This window comes from Mustela lutreola, chromosome 8 (assembly GCF_030435805.1).
Source record: "Mustela lutreola isolate mMusLut2 chromosome 8, mMusLut2.pri, whole genome shotgun sequence".
Classification (NCBI taxonomy): Eukaryota; Metazoa; Chordata; class Mammalia; order Carnivora; family Mustelidae; genus Mustela; species Mustela lutreola.
The window spans coordinates 122,508,234-122,531,205 of NC_081297.1; the positions used below are offsets into that span (position 1 = coordinate 122,508,234).

A 22,972-nucleotide genomic window follows, 5' to 3' on the forward strand; every position below is an offset into this window, starting at 1 on the left:
GTCATTTGAAAAAATAAGGATATAAAAAATACTTAATTTTAGAATGATTATTCATGTAAAATGCTTAGAGTAATTCTTATTATGTAGTCTACTCTTTATAAAGGTTATTTTTCTCTAATTTAGAAATATAAACAGCTTTCTCTGAGTTGGGATAAAATTTAAAATAATGCAGACTAAATAAAATTTAAAAGTAATATTTGGGGGGATGTCTGGGTGACTCAGTTTGTTAAGCATCCATCTCTTGATTTTAGCTCAGGTCTTGATCTCAGGATTGTGAGTTCGAGCCCCACATCAGGCTCTAAGCATGAGCCTGTTTAGGATTCTCTCCATCTTCCTCTGCCCCTTTCTCCCCTCTCTGTCCCTCTCTAAAATAAGTTAATTAATTAATTAATTAATTAAAAAGTAATTTCTTTGATGACCAAACAAACTGTAAAGATCTAAGTTTACCACTCTCAATGCCTTTAAGTGATTTTCTTTTTCTTTCTTTTCTTTTTTTTAAAAGATTTTATTTATTCATTTGATAGAGAGAGACACAGCGAGAGAGGGAACACAACCAGGGGAGCAGTGGAGGGAGAGAGAGAAGCAGGCTTCCTGCTGAGCAGGGAACCCAATGTGGAGCTTGATCCCAGGACCCTAGGATTCTGACCTGAGCAGAAGGCAGATACTTAATGACAGAGCCACACAGGCACCCCCATTTAAGTGATTTTCTAATGAAAATTACTACAATTTGGCCCAAGGCCTATGAGGCCAAATACGGATTTTATGGATCTTATCTTTCCAGAAATGAACCATTGCTTTGCTATATACCAGAACTCAGGAAATGTCTTAATATACGAAAAGTTCTATTTTTTATTGGATATATTGTTGTGAACGGAAAAGCTTCAATAGAAATGATTAGAATGGTTGTTTTATAATAGAGAACTTTAAATATTGCAAGTGAAATAATTTACTTTATTGAAAAATACAAAAGTAAAATAATCAAAACTAAAATCAAACAAAAGTTTAAAATACAGGAAAGGGAATTTTAGCAGGAAATCATGATAAAAGAGTGACTTAACAGTTAATTCTGGACATTTAAATTGCAGTGACACAAGCTTCTGGTGCCAGTTAAGAGCTTTCTGCTCCAAATGTTCCAACAAGAAAATCACCAAGAGATATTTACCTTCCAAAAGCCCCTTCATGAAGTTCCCATAAAATAAAGGAATACCTGGGTCTCAATGCCTAAACTGAGCCTTTATCAGTAACTTATAGGTAATCTAATTTCCATAAAAAATTCTTGCTAGGCTTTAATTGATTTGTTAATGACAATATAAGATACATAGTTTATACTTTAACATATTGTATTATTTTGTAAACTAGATTATATTCAACATAGATTGTACTTTTATCCTTCTTTCTATTCTTTTCAATATGGTGAGTCAAACCCTAAAGGAAGAATTTTCTGTATTAGCTATTCTCATAAAAAAGTAGACAAGATGTCTTTTTTTTTTTTTTTACCTCTGAGATAACTTACAGAATTTTCTTCTATCCCCTAGAAAGAAGTTTTCTATTCCATTTCTAACTTGTGCCTGTAAATATAAAAATTGACACCTTTTGACAACTCAATGGAAACATAAGTCAAAACTTTTCCTAAGAAAGTATCAATAGATAAAGAATACACTAAGATAAATAAAATTAAAAATTAAACAGTTGAAATATAAATATAGACTGTAATTTAGTTTATAGTATTGTACCAACCACCTGATTTTGATGATTGTATTATAGTCATGTAAAATGTTATCATTGAGGGAAAATAGGCAAAGGGCACATGGACCTCTGTATTATTTTTACAATTTCCAGGTAGACTTTAACATTATTTTGGAATAAAAAGGTTTTGTTTTCAACCCAAATATGGTAGAAAATTTTTATACTAGAATATTTACTCCTAGCATCATTTAGTCCACATGTTAGTAAATGAAGTGATGAAGCATTTGTCATATTCATCATTTCCAGCACGTGGCTCTCTGTTACCAATCCTCCCTGTCAATACTGTAATTAACCGTGTTGGATGCAGGAGAGAAATGACATACCTAGAAAACTTCTAGCGTATTCCCTTATTGTGTTTAGCTCTCAAAAATAATCAGGTCCAGAATATCTTACTAAAATACTTTGGGTAGTGTACACAATGGTGTTTCCTTAATGAAGCTCTGAAATTCATGTTTCATTTTTCTGCCTCTGAAATAAACCTAATTACATTAAACTAGCTCCCACCAAGAAGGCATCAAAAAGATCTTTCTCGTGCATCATTCTTTCCAAATGCTTTTATCAATGTGTATGCCAAGAACAAGGGTCATTTTATGGGACACATGAGAATATATATATATATATATATATATATATAAAATCATTTTACGAACTCTAAAGCAAAAAGTACCCATAAAGATGCTGTGATCATTTCTGTTTGAATCACTCTAACGAAGTCTTCAGAATGCTTCTGAATGAGATGAGACGAAAGTATATGGCCTTTTACTGAAGAGATTAGACTCTGCAGTGGGTAGATGGAGTTAGACAACTCTCAGTATGTCCGAATCTCCATTTCCTATGAAAACAGAGATAAAGAATCAGGAATTGTGAAGATTTTTTGTTATGTAATTATGTTAAATTGTCTAGGACAATTGTTAGCATATATAAGAAACTTGCATATAATGTTTCATTCCCCTCATTCCCTTTAAAAGACAGAAATTAAATTATCCTTTGACAAGTGAATCCCACATTCCTTAAGAGAACGTGTCCTGTCCATTATTAAGCTCCAGGTTCTACGGTCATTTGGAGATAATGTCTTGAGTATTTTTGCATTGACTATTTAAGGACTAACAGGAGCCCTGAAGCTCTAAAGATGAAATACACAGACTATAAGTAACAGAGAAAGCATTTCCTGTTATTATAGCTACACAGTAATACATTATATTGATTTGAATTTTTATTATCCTGAATTGTTTTTAACATAACACAGCTTTCATTGTGAAACCAAACTGGACCAGACTGTCAGCATTTAGCACAGTGCCTGACACATAATACCCAGAAATGTTCGTGGGATGAATAAATGAATGAATGAAATACTTCTCTAGTGATATTTGGGAAAAGTAGTTAAGTGATTCAATGCATTTCTTTTATGCAGCTACAAGAACAAGTAAGACATAATTATTAGGATATGTTGTACAGTTTTATAGAAAAGTTTCAGAAGAACATCACTGAACAGGCCATCATTTTAATCTAAACCACAATGGCTTAAATTTATAGTAACCTCCTTTTGTATGGTTCTAGGTGATTAATTACATACAGATCCTGATAATGGAAGTATGTGCTAACAACAATATTAAAAAGGAAACTAGTTGCTCAAAAATTATCAGTGGGGCACCTGGGTGGCTCAGTGGGTTAAGCCTCTGCCTTCGGCTAGGGTCATGATCTCAGGGTCCTGGGATGGAGCCCTGCATCGGGTTCTCTGCTCAGCGGAGAGCCTGCTTCCCCCTCTCTCTCTGACTGCTTCTGCCTACTTGTGATCTCTCTGTCAATAAATAAATAAAAACTTTTAAAAAAATTATCATAAGTGACTCTTAATCTCACAAAACAAACTGAGGGTTGCTGGGGGGAGGGGGTTTGGGAGAAAGGGGTGGTATTATGGACATTGGGGAGGGTATGTGTTTTGGCGAGTGCTGTGAAGTGTGTAAACCTGGTGATTCACAGACCTGTACCCCTGGGGATAAAAATATATGTTTATAAAAAATAAAAAATTATATTAAAAAAAAAATTATCAATGAATCTTTTGTCAAGTGGTAGAATTAGAATGCCTATGTAAGAACGTGGAATTCAACACCATATGCTTGATAAAAAAAAATGCATTTTCTATGTGAATAAGTAATGAAATATTAAAATTCATCCATTCATTCTCAAGATCTCCAGCATCAGTCTTTCATCCCTACTTGCTCCTGGCTACCGCAGTTATTCCAATGCCTGAATCTTTAGGACCGGCCCACTGCACTCTTCAACTGCTGCTTGCTCAAGTGTCAGTCTCTCCATTATAGCCATAGCAGCTGTCCCCAGGTATATAATCACCAAGTGACATGATGTCTACAATGAGTCCTATCATGTCTTATAGCTCTATTAGCCTCAGTCACCAACAGAAACTTACACCTGTGCCCCTTTCTAGTCAATCCCAAAACTTGGTCAGCAGCATTCCCTCTGTTGCTGTAAAAAGTAAATTAGCAGTACTTGTTAATGAACTACATGTAAATGGACTCAAAGAGTATATATTTTCATGTCTGGTTTCTTTCCTTTTGCCAGACAAAAGAAGTTTGAAATCTATTACTGTGTTGTATCAATAATTTATTCCTTTTATATTGAGAGGTAGTACATGTTCTGAATACATTACAATTTGTATATACATTTTCCTATTGTTAGACATTTGGATTGTTTCTAGTGTTTGGCTATTGTAAGTAAAGATACTATTAATATTCTCTTATAAGTCTTTGTGGACATATGTTTTTTATTTTTCTAATAAATGCCTGTTTAAGGTAGCATATATTTAATTAATCTTTTCAATTATTTTATATAGCAGTTATCTTACATCTACTAGAAATCTTTTGTCAATCTTTATATATATTTATATAAAGAGAGAACATACATAAATATATATAAATATAAATATATATATATATTTTTTTCCTCCCTGTATGTAATTTGTCCCCTTATGTCTTTAATGTAATCTTTTCATAAGATATTTTGAATTTTGGTCTAGTTCAAATTTTCTTTTTTTCTTTTTTTCTTTTTTTTTTTGACTAGTGCTTTATGATTCTTTCCAAAGAATATTTGTCCACCTTAAGTTTGTGAAGTTTGTGAAAGTTTTCTCCTATGATTTCTTCTAGAATTTTTGTAGATTTAAAAGTTATGTTGAGATCTTTGAGCTGTCTTCAGTTAACGGTAGTGTCTGCTATAAGGTATGGGTTTAAGTATATTTTGTTTTATTTCAAAAGACAGTTTGTGCACCATTTGTTCAAAGGATTTATTTTTTTGTTTGTTGCTTTGGTTGCAAATCAGTTGACTGTGTAAGTATCAGTATATCTTTGAACTCTCCATTCTGGTCCACTTATCTATATTTCTAGATTTAGCTATTCTATTTTAATAACCACATGTTAAAGTAAGGCTTTAAATCAGGAAATGCAATTCCTCCAAATTTGTTACCTTACATTATTGTTTTGTTTGTTGGAGATCCATCGCTTCTCGGCCTTTTGGCTAAGATCAAGTGTAGTATCTGTTCTTATCAGTTTGTTGGAGATCCTTTGCATGACCATTTAAGTTTTAGGATCAGTTTGTTAATATTTACAACAAAGACAGATGAAATTTGGATCAAGGGTGCCTGGAGTTTATACATCAGTTTGAGGATAAGTGAAATTCTATTATCAATTTATCTTTGCAATATGATACAGTGTTCAGTATAGAGGTCTTGCATTTTATCTGTTAAATTTGTTAAATTTCTCCCTGATTATCTTATTCTTGATGTTACTGAAATAAATGTTTATATTTTAATTTTATTAATTGCTTTGATTAACATATAGAAATACAATTAATTTCTATATATTATGTTGTATGAAATGAAATTTCTAAATTTTCTTATTAGTTCCAGTAATATTTTTTATAGATTTCCTAGGAGTTTCTTTGGAAATAATTATATTAACTATAAATAAAGACAGTTTAAATTCATTTAATTCAATCTCTACTTCAATTTGGTAATTTGTGTTTTCCTTTTTTTTTTTTTTTGTAGGTAAATCTGGAAAGTTTTTTAACCTTTAGAGAGAACTAAGTTTTGTCTTTTAAAATTTTTATCTACTGCTTTTCTTATTTTTTTTTTTAATTTCATTGCTTGCTCTTATACTATTTTTTTTTTTAAGATTTTATTTATTTATTTGACAGAGAAATCACAAGTAGATGGAGAGGCAGACAGAGAGAGAGAGAGAGGGAAGCAGGCTCCCTGCTGAGCAGAGAGCCCGATGCGGGACTCGATCCCAGGACTCTGAGATCATGACCTGAGCCGAAGGCAGCGGCCTAACCACTGAGCCACCCAGGCGCCCACTCTTATACTATTTTTAAATAACTTTTACTCTGGGATTAATTTGTTTTTCCTTTCCTTGCTTCTTAAAAACTTAGAATTATTGCTTTAGTTATTTTTTTCTTCATATAGGGATTTAAAAGTATAAGTTTCTAAGAAATGCTTTTACTATATCCGCTAAATGTAATGTGCTATGTTTTCATCATTATTCAGTGAAAATATTTTCCTACTTCTTGGTGGTTTTTTAGAATATTCATAGTTTAGTTACAAAAGTGTACTTAATTTCCAAATATTTGCATATTGTCTAGATCTTTTATTGTCATTGGTTACTAGTTTAATTCTAGATATGTTACTGTTATTGGTTCCTAATTTAATTCTATGATAGTTTTAGTTCAGAATTTGTAATATTTGTCTTTTAACGATTTTATTATTTATTTGAGAAAGAAAGAGTATGTGTGCATGTACAAACTGGGGGAGGGGCAGAAGGAAAGGAGCAGGAGGAGAGACAGAATCCTGAGTGGACTTCTGTGCTGAGTGCAGAGCCCTACCTGGGACTGGATCTCATGACCCTGAGATCATGACATGAGCCAAAACCAAGAGCCAGTCACTCAACAACTGAGCCACTCAGGCACCCCAGAACTTATAAGATTTTAATCTTGAGTTAGGTTCATTTTATAGCCAAGCAGAAGTTTGCCTTGGGGAACATGCACAAAGTTTACACATTTTGTACTTGTTGCAGTCCTATTCAAATAATGTCAATTAGATCAAGTTGTTTAACAAAGGTGTTCAAATTTTCTTAATCCTTACTTATTTTTTTTTTCTTGTGGATCCTCCCTGGATTAACAGGTTCCTATAACCAAATGTCTGTTACATATGTCAGCTTTAATGTCTAAAAGGTATTTCAGACTTCACAAAGGAAACTTTTGCCCAAATATGTCCCCCCACCAAGTCTCCACTAATTCAATAAGTTCCCCCACCATTCATCCCTTTGTCCTTTGCTCAGGTCAAACACTAAGAATAATCTTTTCTTTCTTTTTCTCTCTCTCCTTCTCTTTTTTAAAATCTTACACACCACTTTCAATCCATTAATGGATTCCATTCCATTCCATTCTACCCCAATGTCAGATGAAATCTGACATTTTATTGACATCGCTGCTGTTAAATCTGCAGTCCTGTCATGGTATCTTTCACTGACTGTTCTCACTGCACTGTCCCTCTGCTCATGTCTTCACATCCCAGTTGTCAAAAAGAGCCAGGACAATCTCGTTAAATCCTCCTTTGGCTTCCTATTGCAACCAGAATTACATAAACTCCGTATCATAATCTCTACAGGCCCTACATGAGCTGGCCTCTTCATATTTCTCCAATTCATCTCAGGTTACTCTTCCCCTCCTTCATTATTCTTCAGACATGGTAGCTTCCCCCACTCCCACCAGCAAGTATTGGGGTTTGAGGATTTGGCACTTCCTATTTTTTTTACTTGGAGTAGTAGTCTTCCTCTAGATTATCTGATTACCTTTTTCTCTTTATGAAATTCTCAACACAAATACCAACTCTTCAGAGGGACCTTCCTTGACTTCTCCAATTCAAATACTACCCACCATCACTTCCTCTTTTTCAAGACCCTTTTATTCCCTGAAACTATTTTATTCAGTTGTTTATATGTTCCTTATCTTCCTTATTTCTGGAATGTAATATTATTAAGGGAGGAGATAGATAAATGGTGTTCAGTGCTCCTTGCTCCTGTTGTATACCTTCTCTCCTCTTGTGCAGTACCTGATTCATGGTATCTACCCAATAAAGACTGATTGATTAAATAACTCCATCTCTCCGAGTTGGGACAAGAGACCCAGGCATTTGATTTGATAAATATTCACAGATTTCACTAGATATGTGGCTTTCTGATAGAAAGCCATGAATGGGAAGATTCCTGTAAGTCATTCCCCTTTGAAAGAACCCTCACTTTTTCAGTTTCACTTAAATCCCTTCACTATATTTTAAATCAGTTCCCCCTATCTCAAGCCAGTATATGAGGAACAGCTGCCTGCTTTTGCCATTTAAAAACCATCATAAAGTTAAACCTCTTCCTTCTTTCCAAACGAAATAATTCTGCCTTAAAAAAAAAAAAAAGTCCTGCCATTTTTAATACTTCATAAAGTTCTGTATGCTTACCCTTGAAGTTTTTCTGTGCTTTATTTGCAGCCTTAGCTGATTGAACTTTTTGCCATAAGCAAATGTTCTGTATCTGTGCTGTCCAATACAGCAAACCCCTAGCCATATGTGTGTAACAAGAAACTTAGTGGCTGAATTTTAAAATTTTATTTAATTTTAATTAATTGAAATTTAAATATCTACATGTAGTTAGTGGTCACTGAGTTAAAACAGTTCTTTTGGAAATTGTGGAATATTCTATATACTCTGAGGAAGAAACACATTTTACTTATTAGTTAGTGACCCTTATTAAATATGAAATAGGATATTATTTTTAAGTTTTGGGGGGAAACATGCTCCAACACATTATTTAAAGCAAATTTTGAATTTAGATTGTCTTAAACTTGACTTTAATTATAAAATTGATACTAGAACATTAATTAGGTATATAAAAATCTTTTATGGAGGAAGTTGACATTAAGAATTTTTATTTACATATTTTTATGTATTTATTTATTTTTATGTATTTATGTTTTTTATTTATGTATTTATTATTTTATTTTATTTATGTATTTATGTATATTTATGTATTATAAAAATTTCTAATATGACTCTAAATTAAGAATTTTTATTTATGGGGGTGCCTGGGTGGCTCAGAGGGCTAAGCCTCTGCCTTCAGCTCAGGTCATGGTCTCAGGGTCCTGGGATCGAGCCCTGCATGGGGCTACCTGCTCAGCGGGGAACCTGCTTTCCTGTCTCTCTCTGCCTGCCTCTCTGTCTGTCTCTCTGCATACTTGTGATCTCTGTCAAATAAATAAATAAAATCTTAAAAAAAAAAGAATTTTTATTTATGTATTATAAAAACTTCTATGATGTTCCTCATATATGGTGATATCTTCTTGAGGAAATGAAATATATAGAACTATTTGGTTTTCCGAAACTTTTAAAAAAGATTTTATTTACTTATTTATTTATTTGAGAGAGAGAGAGAGAGAACACAAGCAGGGAGAGGGAGCAGCAGACTCCCTGCTGAGCAGGGAGCCCTACATGGGGCTTGATCCAAGGACCCTTGGATCTTGACCTGAAGCAAAGGCAGACGCTCAACTAACTGAGCCACCTAAGTCCCCTGTTTTTTTTTTTAACTTTTTGAAGTAAATGCCTTTTAGGCTTGGTTTTCCTCAGACACCATTTAATGATGCTGTGTTTAAACTTCTTCACACTAATGAAACCCCTTGATGTTGTGCTTATTTTCAATTCCAAGGTTAGGGATGTCTATTAATTAGAGACAGCTGGAGACATTTAAAAGTTAACCTCACATATCTGGGTCATGATTATGTCATGATATCCAGGGTGCTTTCTGATTGAAATCACTGTTCATTAAACATGTAAGCAAGATTTATGACAAATTTAGCTATCAAACACATTTTCCTATTTCAGAATTCCTATGTTATATCCTCACTTCTGATTTGGGGGTTTAAAATGAGCATTACCTTTATTTTGTGTTTTACAAATAAGAAATGTCTTGGTTTAAGAAATTAATGTATATTTGCTAGCTTATTTAATTGAGCTCGTCAAAACACTGTTTCCAAAACTCATCTATGTTGAGTAAATTGGATACGAAATATAAAACCAATGTCTTTTACATTGAAATTTTAGTACTGCTGCCAGTCACAAAGCATGCCTGTAGCTCATACATTTCTATACCACCTCTAATACCTCAGGTTTATTTAAGACAGAGATTTAAAAAACAAAAAAATAAGGTCAGTTAAAGCCTTCCAGATGTCATCTGTGTTACAGCTAACCCTAAATAGGAAGCAGAACATATGGTTCATGAAATAAAGGGAATGGTGGACCATCATATTTTTAGGACTCCATGAATATACCATCCCCAAACCTCTTTTATTTTCCTTTCCCCTCCTTCATGGAATTAGCTATTTCTGACTTGATATGGCAGAAGTATAATCTTTAAAGAAAATTAGCAGTTAACAAGATAATGCTTCAATAGCATTGAAATATCATTTAAATTTACCACCCACACTCTAGAATGTTAATAAGCTAGGGGTAACACATTTTACAACCATGTTTCTTTCAACCTTTCTCTGCCTCTTTCTCTGTTACACACACATTCACACATGCACAGGCACACCATAAAGATCTTGGCTTTAGCAAAAGTTGGTCTACTTGCATAGTATCTAATATGCTCTTATCTTTTGTTAGTACACACAAATTATAATAAATTCTCAGTAAAATAAATGTGCAGTGTTGTTTTTGTAGAGTTGGAGTCTACATATAGATGGGCAGGATTTCCCTCCTGTACAGAAGGTGGTACTGCTCAAAAGCCACGAATTTCATTAGTGCTAGGACAACTGAAAACTGTGACCTTGGTGCTCATAAATGTGAGACATTTTTCGTCTCTCTTCTTTAATGATGCACATGAATGCTAATTCCTGTGTTGTGATGAATAGTAAGCACACCAACAACTAGGTTTGCCACTATCAATGGTGAAAATAAGAGATTTACTAGAAAGTTTTCCCCATAAAAAGTCCAAATTTAATTAAATGAAATCCATTAGGGAGTGTCCCAAAGACATCACAGAAGAAAGGAACAACAAATGACATATATATACAGTTGATAGTATTATATATGTAGTTGATGAGATGAAGAAATAAACACTAACATAATATATATATATATACACACACACACACACACTCTCACACACACACACATACTGGAATATATATATATTATATAAAATATATAATTTATAATATATAATTTATATATTTATATTTTATATTAAATGTATAATTTCTATAAAATATATATATTTTTAAATCTAGAAATTGAGGATTTACAAACAACAGCATCCTTTGTATGAACCAATACATGGCACGGATTAGTCTTTTTAGCACAGATACACACACATGCACACGTACTATATAAAGTCTTCAACTCTAAAGTTTTTTCTTGATATAGTTCTTAGGTTTTTTGATTCATAGAATTCTCATATGGATCTTCCTTTGTGTACAAATCTTATGTTTTCACATCTTTCCTGAAGCTTGACCAGAACCTCTCTCTTTTCAAGAACTTGAGAGAGAAGGCTTTCAAGTGTTTCACTGTATTCTGGTACACTCAACAAAGGTTTGTTGAGCTGTAATTTTTTATCTCCTAGATAAACCAAATTACTGTATTTTCCTCCAGACAACTTTAAGCTTAAAAAGTCTTAGGAGTGGGGGCACCTGGGTGGTTCAGTGGGTTAAAGCCTCGGCCTTTGGCTCAGATCATGATCTCAGGGTCCTGGGATCGAGCCCCACATCGGTCTCTCTGCTCAGCGGGAAGCCTGCTTCCTTCTCCTCTCTCTCTGCCTGCCTCTCTCCCTGCTTGTGGTCTCTGTCTGTCAAATAAATAAACAATTAAAAAAAAAATAAGTCTTAGGAGCAGAAACTGAAAGATAGCTTTTCTTTCTTTATGTATTTGGCAGATTTTATTCTATAATATTTTGCTTCCATATTGTTAGTCTCAAATTTATCTTTAAATTTAAAAAATTTAGATCCCACAATAATTTACATTTTATTAAACAGAAACAGGTGTTAAATGATACCATCTTGAGAATTGAAATAATATAAGCATTAGCTAGTAAAAACAATGGAGTATTTAAATCACTCCCAAGAGATCTGTTTCCTAAAATTTAGGGTGACTTTGCCTTTATTAGTCTTGCCACAGGTTTGTTGATCTTATTCATATTTTCAGTGAACCAACTTTTGGCTTTGTTGAAGCTCTTTGCTCCATTTTTTTCCTTTCTATTTCATTAAGTTTTGTCCAAAATTGTACTGTGTTATATCTTTCACTTTATGGTTGTTGTGATTTTTTTCTGATTTTTTTAAGGTGAAATTTGTATCGATTAATTTTCAAATTATTTTGCCTTGTTTTCTTTTTATCCCCCTTTTCACAATTAAAATAAAAAAATAGCAAAATCGAACAAATGCAGGAGTTCAAATATATTTGTTACATGAGTTTGGGAAGGAGAGACGTAAATATAATATAAACAAACACAACTTGTAACTGAAAACATAGACAAAAACAGTCCAATGATTAGACATAGGTGTGTGCAAATGTAGATGAATCTATACAAGCATAATAATTAGGAAAAAATAAATCACTGAAAGATACTTCAAAGAAACAGAAAAGTACCTCAAAATTTTACTCCACAATAATAAATGCCAAAAGACAACAAATAAAACATCTTTAAGGGTTTTTGAAATCTCTTCATTCATTTTGTAATCAGAAAAAAACGATTTTAAATAGAATGTGAATACAACAAAGAATGATAGCAGTGAGCAGAATTAATTGTATCCATAGTAAAAGTGTAGTGACACAAAATAAACTCATCTACTAGTTTAGGCTGGCGATAAAAGGACCAAAGCTATATATAATTAGTAAATATGGGAAGGAAAAAGCAAATTTGTGTATTCTGAAGGAGTGTAGTATGGCATATTAGGGTTAGTGTAAATCTTAAATTATGGGTCACTTAACCCAGCCTCAACTTACCATATGGGAAATGGGACAATTATGCCAAGCCCACAGGATTATGTAAAGTAATACTGTTATTTCCTTACATATTCCATTTCCTCTCCATTTGATGAGAAATGTGTGGGAGGAGGCAATGTAAACTTCCAAGCTATATTCCAATATCCGGCATTATTCATGCTTGCTTTTTTTTTTTTTTTAAAGATTTTATTTATTTATTTGACAGACAGAGATCACAAGCAGGCAGAGAGGCAGGGAGAGAGAGAGGAGGAAGCAGGCCCCCTGCTGAGCAGAGAGCCCTATGTGGGGCTCGATCCCAGGGGCCTGGGACCAGGACCTGAGCCGAAGGCAGAGGCTTTAACCCACCGAGCCACCCAGGCGCCCCTCATGCTTGCTTTTATTGCTAAAGGTGAACCAAGAGGATTTGACAAATCCTTCTACCTAGAAGGGAAAGAAGAGCAAACTCAAAAATCATTGCAGCTACCTGGCTCCCCCAACCTCCCACCACCCCCCTTCAAAACCCTTAGGTTGTTTTTTGTTTTTTTGTTTCTTTTTAAAGATTTTATTTATTTATGTGACAGACAGAGATCACAAGTAGGCAGAGAGACAGGCAGAGAGAGAGGGGGAAGCAGGTTCGACACCGAGCAGAAAGCCCACTGTGGGGCTCGATCGCAGGACCCTGGGATCACCACCTGAGGGGAAGACACAGGCTTTAACCCACTGAGCCACCCAGGGGCCCCCCTCAGATTGTTTTTCAGAGTCCATAGTCTCTCATGGTTCATCTCCCCCTCCAATTTCCCTCAACTCCCTTCTCCTCTCCATCTCCTCAAGTCCTCTGTGTTATTTGTTATGCTCTGCAAATAAGTGAAACCATATGATAATTGGCTCTCTCTGCTTGACTTATTTCACTCAGCATAATCTCTGGGTGTGGTGCAAAAACAATGAATTCTGTTACGCTGAAAAGAAATAAAAATAGATAACTAAATAAAATGTCACTAATACAAACTAATAAATAAACAAATAAATAAAAATTATTTCAAATAAGACTGCAATTAACAAGCCTATACTAAATAATTCTCCAAAGTGTTTGTCTTACTTATCTAACCACTAATAATAAATGATAATTCTTGTTTCCTACTGATCTTCCTTTCTAAAATTTAGCTGTATTGTTGAATTGCTTTCTCTGTTAATGCAACTGACAATCATCTCATGTGTTTATTAATGTTGTTGTGTTCTGCCTTGATTTTTTTGTTTACTTCCTTTGCCACTTTTTTTTCTAAGAAGAAGCTTTGTTTATTTTTATTAATTTGTAAGATATGTGTACATATTCTGAACATGAATCTTTTGTAATAAACATTCTAAATATTTTCCCCTTAAAAAAAAAATCATTCCAGGGTCCTAGGTCTAAGTAACTAGAACAATGGCATTGTTTTGAAGAAAGTTTGGGCTTACAATTTATTTACTTTTTGAATTTAGATCTATGTTCAAGGTATCAGTAACAAAATGTGGATATATGAAAAAGAGGCAGAATTAGAAGAGCCAAACCATTCATTATACTATAGATGGGTTAACACTGAGAGAATTTTGTGCTGGAACATTTTAGTGGAGGTAGAAATGCTGCAGTTAAGCAAGCAACTATCCATTGAAATGTGGAACTTGAAAGACAATTTGGATTTGCTTTTACACTGCCACAGAAATTTTAAAGGTCAGTGTTCTTAAAAATTTAATCTGTCTCCTCACTTTTTAGGTACAAAGTTTAGGTAAAACAACAGTTTTAGAGATAAATTCAAGATGTTTAATGAATGAATGAATGAGGGGGAATAAAATATAGTTTCTTGTTAGTTTAAGTCTTAAAGTTAGATTTTCTGTTGTTTTTTGTTATGGGGAGACATGCAAAGTGAAAATAGAAAATCAGGATTTAATATTAGGCCAACTTGATCAGGCAGTTCAGTAAAATAATATCATGGAACATAAAATGGAGCCGTTGTAGAGGCTGGAGTACAACCAATGCATTGTAATAGACAAGATGAGGCAGGAGAGTTGCACATGGATGCTCAATGGAACCAATAATAGGAGGAAAGTCAAGGAGAAAGAGAATATTAAATAAAAAAAAAAAAATCAATGTTGGAACAAGGAGATCATTGGCAACCTTCAAGAGAACAAACAGAATATGAAATTTTTAAAAAGATTTAATTTTGGATCAAGAAAATCATTGGCAACCTCCGAGAGAACAATTTCAGCAGAGCAGCGATGACGGAAGACAGCTGGCATGCAGTTAAGGCAGTGGGGGAGTAGACAAGAAACAAAGGCATCAATCCTTGAAGAGACATGGATAGTTTTTCAGGTTGGTGTTCTCAGGACAGATCACAATCCCTGGCATTTAGTAGGAATACTGAAAGCATTCTGAAAGGAATTGAATGGAGTGTGAGAGTTCAAGACTCTGGTTAAAGATTAGGAATGCAGAAAAGTTATTAGGTACCAGAGTGGGTTAAGGCCACAGAAATGATAGGAGTCATTATTGACATAGACCTGGGATCTTGAGCCAGTTGTTGATAGATCAGAGTATTATTGCCCAAGGAGTCTCAAAGATTCAGGCTAACAGTGAGGTGAAGGCCAAAGTTTCCAACAATCATCTGAACAACAGGTGGGGGGGGGGGTTCCCTCAAAATGGTATTATGCTAATCTTCTCCATCTAGTAAATTCTTTTTACCCTTCTTCTGCACTAAAGCCAATCCCTAGGCAGGACCAGAGAAGACTTAAGAGATAACAGAAAGGTGGTGCAGTTCTTGGGAAACTGAGTTGAAAGAGAGAAAGAGAGAAGCAGAAACAAAATTTGTAGTCAGAAGACAATATGTGCTAGGAAGGGGTTTTGTGATTGGTACGATTGGTACAATTTATTATTGGTATGACTGGGGGAGAAACGGAAAGCAAATATATGATGAAGCATGAGTTCTAAAAGAGGCCTTTCTGCCTGGAGCTAAAGAGGAAAAACAAGGAGAAAGGTATAGAAGAAAAGTTGCCAGGCTGATGGTGAGGAAAAATGCTGTATTCATATCACAAAATGTCAATCTTCTTGAAGAACAAAATGCTGGGTCATTTGATGAAAGGTCAAAAGAGAGTAATAAAACTGAAGATGTCAGAGCAGAATGGTTCCTGTGGAAGATTCATAAAGTAAACAGCAAAAGAAAAATTATGTATTTTCCCACCATTGAAATAATGGTCTAGGAACTATTTTGTTCATCATCACATATCATGATGAGTGCACAAAAAAGTGAGAATGAGCCAAGAATATGATAATAAAGCCCATCATATTTGGGTTAACCATGTCAAATTAAGCATATAATAGGTGAACGACCTCCTGCCCCCATCTGACTTATTCTTAAATATCCAGTCTTTAAGGTTTTCATATTAGTGTCTATCAGGACAACCTGTTAATTAAGCTTCCTACGTGTGGTTTATTTATGGGCTATAGACTTCCAAATATGAAAACATTGCTATTCTGGTAATGCTCCACAAATCAAGTTTTCAGAAAGAGTAGATTAGACTAGGAAAATATTCCCAGTCATCCATGAGACAAAACTATATTATCTAGTTTTAGATCTTTATCTCAAAAAGATCTTACTCTGACAGGTGTTTCACACACAAGTTCAATATCTGTGAAGTGAGGTCCTACTTGTAATCAAAAGGACTGTATTATTTTAAAATTTGTGTCGAACTTTCAACTTGCTATTTTAGGTATTTTTTTCCCTTCACTGATGCCGGGTTTCTTCTGATAAATCATTGGTCTATTAGCTCTTGGTAACTGTTAAGCGGGAATTTACTCTATTTTGTAATTATTTCTTTAGTTTTAGTTATTTATATCAATTATCAATTATCTCAATTCCCAATTCTTCTAGGTATTTACATCAATTATCAATTATATCAATTATCAATTATTTAGTTTTAGGTATTTATAACTAAAGAATTGTTTGGTCTCTTTTTTTAAATTACAGGTTCAATAATATTTGCACCTCAGCGCTGTGAGAGATCAATGGAACATAAAAATTCTCACTAATTCCAGACCACATGGATCTGTCTAGTAGGAGAGACAGGTATTAATAGCAAAATAATATGGTTGTATTTACATTGAGTAATTAAAAGCAAGTAAATCATAATTTTCCTCTCTGATCTAAGAAGATGATATAGAGAATATAGAAGGGGCACCTAGGTGGCTCAGTGGGTTAAGCTGTTGCCTTTGGCTCAGGTCATGATCCCAGGGTCCTGGGATCAAGCTCCGCATAGGGCTCTCTGCTCAGCAGGGAGCCTGCTTCCCTCTCTCTCTCTCTGCCTGCCTTTCTGTCTACTTGTGATCTCTATCTGTCAAATAAACAAATAAAATCTTAAAAAAAAAAAGAGAATATAGAAACTGTTAACTCCAATGGGTAATCATATCATAAATAGTATATATGATATACAACATCTAAAATTATATATGAATAACTATAGTATGGTTAATAATTATACATAAATGACATATAACTACATTAACCTTCTATGTATATTTATTCTATTTATAAGATAGCTAGTTGTACATATGGCTATATATATGTATTATATAAATGATAAAAGAGATAAAATAATATTATGTATATATAGGTATGCACATTATTTACCTAGACCTAGATAACATTAATTTAGTCTAAATGCTGAGATTTATTAGGATCTTTAGCTTTTTTTTTTTTTTTTTTTAAGATTTTACTTATTTATTTGACAGACAGTGATCACAAGTAGGCAGAAAGACAGGCGGAAGTGGGTGGGGAAGCAGGCTCCCCGGTGAGCAGAGAGCCCAAACCAGGGCTCGATCCCAGGACTTGGGATCATGATCCGAGCGGAAGGAAGAGGCCCCAACCCACTGAGCCACCCAGGTGCCCCAGGATCTTTAGCTTTAGCTGTATATAAATACTTCTGGTGTGAACAACCATTTCTGCCTTTTGCCCAAATTGAAACAGTGTCCAAATCTCAACAATAGTTTGACTCTTTATCATGCTCTTCGTACTCAACATCTTGAAGCTTTACTTCTTGTTGCTTTTATTGTTATTACGCAACAAAATGCCCCCCTTGCTGTCATCGATTTCAGAACCAACTGGTTTAGCATATGTTCCCCACATGCAGAAGGTGCCTTGCACATTTTCACCCACAGACACCAACACCAACATGTCACTCCTGTGCAGAGACATGTAAATAAATGTAAATGTTTGGCAGAACAGGTCCACCTGTTCCAAACCCATCTCGTATCCGCCCCCCCCCCAAGATTTTATTTATTTATTTGAGACAGTGAGAGAGAAAGTACGCGTAAGAGAGAGCAGGAGTGGTGGTGGGGTGGTGGAGAGGAAGAAGCAGGCTCCCCGCTAAGTAAGGAATCCAACATGGGGCTCGAACCCAGTACCCTGGATCATGACCTGAGCAGAAGGCAGACAGTCAACAGACCGAGCCACCCAGGAGCCCTATTCACCTTGTATCTTCAGCAACTTCTTTTATAATGTACTCTCATACTTTCCTGACTCTTCTTTAATTCTTTTACAATGTTGGCACTTCAATAATACTATTTGTTTTAAATTGCTGGCTTTACTTTATCTCTCTTTGTTTCATACTCTTTTCATTTCTGAAGAATGTTCATCTTAGGAGATACTTGTTATCTTGAAGGAGTCAACTTCTCTAAATCCCAGATTCCTCAGCCAGTAAAATGCAGAGAGAGGTATCATCTCTGGAGAATCTTGTGAGAATTAAATTGAATAATATATAACACTTTGAATAATTTCAACATCACAGTTATGGTGACTATCTAGATTTAATATCAACATGGAGCTTCCTCTGGACTTCCAAACAGTGTCTAGCACTTCGAATAATTTCAACATCACAGTTATGGTGACTATCTAGATTTAAGATCAATGTGCAGCTTCCTCTGGACTTCCAAACAGTGTCTCTCCTCTCTTCACCATTCCACATAACTGCCTAAAGCAGTTAAGTCCTTTTTGTATGACCTCATTTGTCTTCTGTTCTTTACTTTTGAAATGTTTAGCTTTTTCTTTCTAAGACATTGACCTGAATAAATATTGCCACAACCAAATACCATCCTGAATCTGATTATTTTCTTCTTGGGCATAATTAGTATTTCCTTAGTTTATTGACTTAGCACCTGGACCAGTTATCTTGTTTTGTTAAAGCAAGAGCTAAACAAGGCAAGAACCGGGGGTTCATTTCCCTATTTAGGCCAGTTGGGGTTGCACTGAAAACACATTTCTTTCATGGTCACAGATGTGCCCCTAATCCTGACCATCTGCTTAGCAAATGAGCAGGAGAGCCAGGGTAAGCCACACTGGACTCTGTTACACAGTCCAGTCTCAGCACTAAGAATTCTGGCCCACTAATCGCTGTGTCATCGTATTTAAGGACTCGAGCACAGTTTAGCAGATGCCTTGGGTGTGATCCAGGAACAGTACCAATGGAGGGGGTGAGAGAAATAAGAGCCTTAGACAAAGTGACAACCAACAGGGACCCTGAATATACTGATTAAGATGTGCCTTTTATTACAAATTATTTTAAAAGACTAGACAGTTTTTATCATTAATTTTTCTTCAGTTGATCCTCTATAAGAGGTTCAAGTGAACATCTATTTGAAATTTTTATCCTCCAGCCAATTTTACATGGTTATACATCTATTACATTGTTACATATAGTCACATTGATATATATTATTGGGCAACACTTTATGTTTCAAAATGGTGTGCTCTTGGTTGCTATGTCATGATTTGTCAGATTTGGAAGATTCTCACTAAAATTTTCACTGAATTAAAGACTTTGAACTATAGCCATGAATGGGAGATTTTGGCAAACTGTGTAAGGGATCTCCAACTTCTCATTGCCTTCTGAATTCTAATTAGGCAAGTATAAAGTGGTTCTGTGTCAGAGCAAGTTGTCCCAAAGACAAAGCTGCCCCATTAAATCAAAAGGCACAAACGTCAGCAGAACTCTGAGACACTGGGGTTTCCAATAAGAAAAAAAACTCATTAAATGAATGGTGCTTTTCATGGTGTTCCATTTTTATTCCCTGTCAGAATCTATTAAGAGAATCTATTTTTTTCAAAGGGAGAAAACAAAGGTGTTCACAGTTGAATAGCATTTATATATTTGACACTTTATCTTCTGGGAACAGTTTGATCAAGTTACTAGTTTATTATCTTTGAACTACTAATGAGATTTTTCCTTACAGAGGAAAGTATTCTTTGTTCTTAAGAATAAAGAAATGCTTCTTTTATCAAAGGTTTTTATTAGTAGTAGGATATATATATATATATATATATATATATATATACACACATGTATATATATATATATAGTACATACAGCTCTTAGCACTGAACAATTAAATCAATGACCAGTGACCTTTTGGGAGTGGCATTCCAAGTCTTCATTCACTCGAATTTCAGATTTCATTAGCCAAGGATGTACTGTAATGATTAGGAGACTTATTAATTAAGTATCATTATAGACAAGCAATCATGATTTTAAAAATTGTTTATGACAGTTTTTTTTAAATTAAAATAGAATAAAGATAGTCCACATGACTCTGATTTTGCTTTTCTTTGTAAAAGTTGCAGGAGAAAAATCACCCCTTGTGGGAGTCATTATGAGTCATATTTCTCTGTTCTGTTATTCCTGGGACAGCTGTTGGGAACAGAGGCTTTCAAGAGGGAGCATAATGCTGTGTTTGCTGGAAGCAGGGAGTGTTTTACTTTCTCTTTGCATCCCCTGTGCCTGATACATAGGAGGCATTCAGTGATGGCTGTTCAATAAATAAATCCAGTTTGGAGGTATTTTCAAGTATGGTTGTATTGAAGTACTATTGTATTGAATTATATTTTTCTCCCATTTCACTGTGGGCTCGTTATCTTTGTAATCCCGGCTCCAAGGAGATATAAGTGAGGCCACCAATCATTCCTTTATTTTATAAACGCCCTTAATCTAACTCAAGGGTGGAATACTAAAACTCATGGATATGTTCTTAATTAGAAACACAGAATAAAAAATAAATGTTAAAAACCAGAATAGTAAACTTCCAGGCACTCATCCTAAAAATAAACCATAATTCTTAAATATCTAGTATCTATGAAAATTCCAAATGTTAAAAAGTCCTCAGGGATATATATATATACATATATATATATATATATATATATATATATATATATATATGTATATATATATATATATTTTTTTTTTTCCCTTCTCCCTATCAAGACAAATAACTAAAGGAATTTCTTCAGTTTGGGCCCCAATATTTAGAGATTCTTAAGGGGACTATGAACTTTTAGTTGTATTTTTCTGCTTGCTATCTGAATTTTTAAAATAATTTTTATATTATATTGCTTCAAAGAGAAGTTAAAAGATTCTTTTATCCTTTTATATTATATAAGCATTTTGTAACATACCTGAGATCCTATGGGCAATGAAGATGTTATAAATATGTATGTATATATGATTTATAAAATTTCCCTTTTGCTGTCTCTGTTTGTAGTACCATGCTTCACATGTAAGTGTTCAATGGATGCTTTATAGTAGAACAGAATTGAGAAGCTCTATGTCTGAAAATAGAATTGAAGGGCAATTGAAGTTATGGAAATACTTACTCATAGACTACAATAAGTAAATGAGGACCATAGTCCATAAGCCCGTGTAGTAAAGTATGATCCAATGGTAAAAAAGGACAGGGGAGAGTAATTTCATTAATAGGACCATCTCATTTTGAAGTGAGGTGAGGGAAATAAGTATCAAGTTAGCCAAATCTTGCTTCAGAAGTAAAGGAAAGTTGAAATTTAAAAAAAACATATTGTTTGGGAGTTAAAAGAAAGTACATTAATTTGTGAATTCTAGAGGAGTAAATGACTTAAGCATTGCTACATTATAAAATTCTCTAGTAAAATTTTTGACTTTGAATTCTTCCATATGCTGGGTAATGATGATGTTTTGTTTATTCATAATAGTTCAATTCTGTGTCATAAATGCTGACTGTCTCAGGCATGACTCACTAATAAAATCAAATTAGAGGAAAATAGGATTTCTAGCTTCAATGAAGCCATCTCTCAGGATCTATAGGTAGGTCAAGGAAGTTTCCAAATCAATATGATATTCCATTGTGTAACTTTTTATGTTCAATCTTCTACTATTGATGTTTTCAGAAGAAAGTTATTTAAATGGAAAATATATTTCCTTGCTGTAATACATGAATCTAATATGTGAACTAGAGAAACCCTTGATTCTTTCCAGATATTCTTGGTTAAATAAATTGATATATGTGGTTATCCTGCTTAATTTAAGGTTAAGGGTTTTAGGCACAAAGAAGTTAGGGAAGCCTTAGTTTAATAGAATCGCAGATGGAACTATTTTCTCAAAGAGATACCTGTATTCCCATGTTCATTGCAACATTATTCACAATAGTCAAGGTATGAAAACAACCTCAGTGTCCATCAATGGATAAATAGATCAAAAATTATGATATATTATCCAATCTTGAAAAAGAAGGAAATTCCGTCATTTTGAAATTCATGGATTAACCTAGAGGGTATGTTGGTGAAAAAAATAAATAAATAAACCAGGGAAAGACAGATATATGCTTGGGATCACTTATATGTGGAATCTTAAAAAAAAAAAAAAAAAAAAAAAGTTGAACTCACAGAAACTGAGAGTAGAAAAATGTTTGCCAGGGGCTGAGAAGCGGGGGAAATAGATAGAGGCTAGAAAAAGGTAGTTTGCAGCTTCAAGAAGTTGTCCAAGCAAAAACTGAAAATGGCCCCTATATATGAAGGGCAAGGAGAGGGCAAAGAGACAGACCACTCAAGCTTGGTAGGTGGCAGGTTTAATGAGTAAAGGAACTCGCATACATCTGAGGCTTGTCTTCAGTGACTGCAAGACAAGTAGATAGCCACAATTGCCTGCCAGAATCTTAAAAGTCTATATAGAGGCTTTAATTGGGTTCAGTCACATATACTGTCCAGGTTGTCTCAATAACACATGTGCTCCCTCAAGGCTACATTTTTTAAAATGGCTCCCACCATGGGAATGGTGAACAGAGTGTCCATTCCATGGGTAAGGGAGGGGGTACAGGCTTTCTGTTGCCTGGGTCTAACTCTTGAGACAACCAGCAGTTGTTTCCTCTTGATGACCTCCTCAAAG

The 22,972-nt window shown here is 34.3% G+C and overlaps 1 pseudogene; it reads left to right on the top strand.

Annotated features, from left to right (window-relative positions):
* The first annotated feature begins 5,248 nt into the window (after positions 1 to 5,248).
* LOC131840102 (U2 spliceosomal RNA) lies at positions 5,249 to 5,455 on the top strand (annotated as a pseudogene).
* The last annotated feature ends 17,517 nt before the right edge of the window (positions 5,456 to 22,972 follow it).